Below are 4,424 nucleotides of genomic sequence, written 5' to 3'. Positions count from 1 at the left end.
ACTATTTATATTAGATGTAAAAGTTATTTAAGGGGCTGTCGACTGGCATCTTTGGCCAGCCTGGGGTGGATGTCAAACATGCATTCTACATGATCCCCCAACTATCCCCAGTACTGGCTGAGCACACATTGCACCACACGGTGTACAGACTGCTTGGGCTGCATTACAGACCCAGTACCAGGAGTGCCAAAAGCCATGGTTTCTGCAGCTATGATGCCCTTTCCTGGTGCAGAAGGGCTGCTTTTTTGTGGCTCTTTTTGTGCTACAGAAAGGTAGATCAGGACCGAGCATGTGGCCCGTTCTGATGCAAAAAAGACTGATTGTACATCCCCTATTGTACAACCACATTGCAGCATGATTTAAATTGCACTCAATTTATGAAAGGAACGTTGTTTATCTGTAACTATGGTTTTTAGTAGTTACCTGCCCTCACAGCAATGGGCCTGCTTGCCCATTTGTGAAAGGCAAGAGACTACAAAAATAGGTGTCTGTGTTTTCAAGCAGTCATCTCTGTTCTCTTGCAATGGGGGCAAGACCCATTGTGTGGTAACAACCACCAAGAATAACAATATTTTTTTCTCACCATGCTCTCAGTGCAACAAAAAATTCAATCATGTGCAAAAAATATCCGAAGCTAAAATGATTACTGTTCAGACCTGAACTGAACATGTTCCTTGGGTGGGTGCATTTAATTAGGGGATGGAACTGCTGGAGGCCAAGGAGTGGCATCCCAATCAGGTGTCATTGTGCAGATGTGGAGCTTCTGAGCAGCACAGTTTGCTCCATGTCACCTTTCCTTTTCCAATTGAGGAAAGACATGACGCGGCAGTAGCCCGCTGGATATCACCCTCTTTTCTGGGGGCACCCAGTGTGAGCCACACTACCAACCACATACCATGATGCCACCAGTAGGGGATGCCCCTGCTTCCCCCAACACTTCTGTCAATTAAGTATGTGCTTTAATCTTATCAAAAAAAGAAACCTACTGGTGAAATCTGCCGGATGCACTGACACCCTTCTTTTCTTATTCTTTATTCCATCCGCTTTAGGTGCACAAACAGTGTGCTGATAGAATTTTGTAAGTGTTTCATTGTTTTTCCTTGCTCATCCTAGACACACAGCCCCTATGTTACCGATCGTACACCGGCTCCCAAAATCCAAATTTTGGCTCCAAAACCTACCCGACTTATACATGAGGTCGACTTAAGAGAGTATATAAGGGTACAGACACAGGTTCTGTAACACCGTTTAGAAATAGCTTCATTTGTCGCTAGTTAAAAGGCAACAATCAAGAATTGGTTACCTTATGCTTCAAGTTTTCTTATTTTACACCATAATCTGGGCATGCTTCTATAATACATAAAACAACTTACACAGTCAGATAAAGTTCTTCTATTCCTTTGTTCTGTTGGCCTTTTGTGTGATAGTGTTTTGCTCCAACTGTTCTCATCCTTACAAAAAAAGGGGGAGGAGCCTTTAATCTTCCTGGAAATAGAGCAACTTTTACAAATATTTTCTATGTTTTAACAATTGCTATAGCAACACAAATTGGGTCTTTTTGGAAACTACATAAAGGACTAATAATCGGTTTTATAAAATAACTGCAAGCATTCCATGTTGAAGCTGCTGTTATTAATTAGTTCAATTGTTTGTTTAAATTTATCTCCAAGTCTCCACTAAATAGTACTAAAGGTTTCCAACAGTAAAATTGCAAATAAAATAACATCCCTTTTGGGAGAAAGGAAAGATCTACATTCCCCAAATAAATTAAAAAACATGAACATAAAAAGGCAAATCAGACCAAAAAAACACACACCACCAAATCTAATAACAGCCGCAGGTCAGCTGAAATAAATGCACATATTTACACACAATCGTAACAAGCTGCTCAAAAGCCAACACCTGTCCACCTGCTTTCCAAAACCTGAGTAAGTCCCCCTTCACTGACGCAAATTAGTGCAAAAAAAAACAATTAGTTTACAATGCATTCTGTATCCTCAAGAGCATCCATTCTATATTTCATCAAAGGGGCAAGTCTGTCTTATTGTTCAAGGCAAGAGTCCCTTAGCTGCTGGTTACATAACTACAGCAAACTGCAGCCATTAAAGTGTTCCTTATAATCAGATGCACCGTCAAGCCATGATAACTTATAGAATCACTTCCAAAATATATAGAGAGAGTAAGGCCGCTTTACTATAACCTGTAAAAAAAACAAAATAATATGACAGGCAAAAAGATTAGATGAAAAGTTACTGTGGTCAGCTTTGACTGTTTTTAATGCTTGCCCATTGAAGGTACATGCAGTTGCAAGTTTTTTCACAGGCACAGAGAACCAAACGCCGTCAATCAGTGCATCTGGACCAACAAAGTGTTGTAACCACCTCAAAGAAGCAGAAATAGAGCTTAAACTTACGTTTCCGCTTTATTGACACAGAGACATTTCTTTCCTTGTCTCCAAGTCTATTTTGTTACCTGTAAGAAATTCAAACTCCTTAGTGATCAAATAGTGGAAAGGTATACACAGCCTGCTTACCATTATGGCCTATCTTCCAACTAGTTCTGATAGCACTTTCCAAAAACCCAGGTGACTGAGCTGCCTCTACATCCCACCCAGTTATTATCCAGGTGGCACTAGTTAGCTCACAACCTCAACAACTCCTCAGACCCTTTCCCTTTAATAGCTCCTCACTGCTGAAAATGAAAAAAGCAAGGCCATGATATGCACCCTCCCTTCTCTACATAATTCTTGCTACATCCTTTTATGCATCTCCCAAAATTGTTCTCTTTTGCAATTACACAGGGACGCTGTGGTGATTAACTAAGAGTTAAAAAAAAAAGTTGAACTACAGCTCAAAGAGCTATTCTGTCGCAAGACTTATCAGGAATATGTGAATATAACTACAATAGGAAATTTTTTCATCATTTTACGCGAATAGCCCCCCTGCTAAGTACACTGCAGATTCATTCCTTAAAGAAACTTGGTTTCATCCCCCCCCTCTCCGGCAATGGGGAAGCCACTTGCTAGACACGTAACTTCTAACAGGGTTCCAAAAAGTTGTGAAATCTATGTTAAAAGGCCTTTACGTTATCAGTATTGCAAGTTACTTCCCACTTTTCATCTGTAGTTTAAGTGGGGCTAGCTATTGTTTCTTTGCAACACTGAACAACGCCAAAAAATGCCCCTGATAAATATATTTTAACAGCAAACTACTAAGAGGGATCGTTCTAATTTAAACATTTACATAGCATTAAGCTAAAGACGTCTCAAGCCAATTAATAATGCATACGGGCCAAAGCTTACAACTAGCATAGACAAATTTCATTTCCCAACATTTTTCTTAATCCTGACCCAGTTTTTTACCTGCAAGGGTGAGACGAAGTTTTTTAGTGTTGCATGTCAGTATTACTACTACAAACAAGCACCCTCACTGCAAAAAAGATCCCTCCAGTGACTCATATATATTGTGAAAACAAGCAGTGCAACGTTCCCAAAATCCTTAGCTCCCTGCATTAAACTTAAATCCAATATCCACTTCCTGGAAGTTAAGCCTCACTGAACAAACACCAGGCATACGGTCTGTAGTGAAATGGCATTTGAATCAACTCGCAAACATTTTCTGAACTGCCTTATAGCACACATGCAGGGGGTGGCACTTGCCCAGCTCAAAAGCTCAATAGTTGATTTAAAAAGAAAACTAAGCAATTTAAAAACTAAGCAAGCCCCATACATTCATGTATGGACACTGTTATAATTACCTTCTGCAACGAGGTCTTCATCTGTTATTATCATACCACTTAAAAAGCTCCATTAGAATTCTCTGTAGTAATGGGACCCAGTGCATGAATCTCTCGTGCCCTGCTGATCCTGCAGGTAACAAAGATATTCTATTATTAGTACGGTTGAACATGCGACCAGCAAAATCAATGTTATTTTGCTGCCCTACTTGTTTGATGTAGTAACTGGATTGATTATTTTTAGAGAGCTAACACGAAATCTTGATATGCACATACCCCATAGTGCTTAGGTTTACGCTTTTTCCTCGAGGTTCAGTTTCTTGTAGAAAAGATGCCTACAAATGAATAACCTATCCACTTAACCCTCTGACTCTTCAGCTGCGATCGTGTAGAATTGTTTACAAATTTTTGCAGCCATAAAAATATATCTAGAATGCAATGGACATTTTGGCTCTGATCTGAGCTTGCAGTATATGACTTGGAGACCAGGGTTCAATCGCTCCACTCAAACTATGGACAACCCACTGGCTTATCTGGACAACAACACTCATTCTCAGCTAAGAGGCAAAGCAACAGCAAATTTTCTCTAAATAAATCTTGTCAAAGACACCCTAGCTGATAAGGTTGCCGTGGAACGCATCGGAATACACAACAAAATTGTTGTTTGGTGTATCTGAAATACTGCAGAT

Source organism: Sceloporus undulatus, chromosome 5 (genome assembly GCF_019175285.1).
Source record: "Sceloporus undulatus isolate JIND9_A2432 ecotype Alabama chromosome 5, SceUnd_v1.1, whole genome shotgun sequence".
Taxonomy (NCBI): Eukaryota; Metazoa; Chordata; class Lepidosauria; order Squamata; family Phrynosomatidae; genus Sceloporus; species Sceloporus undulatus.
Note: the sequence above shows the minus strand (reverse complement) of the source record.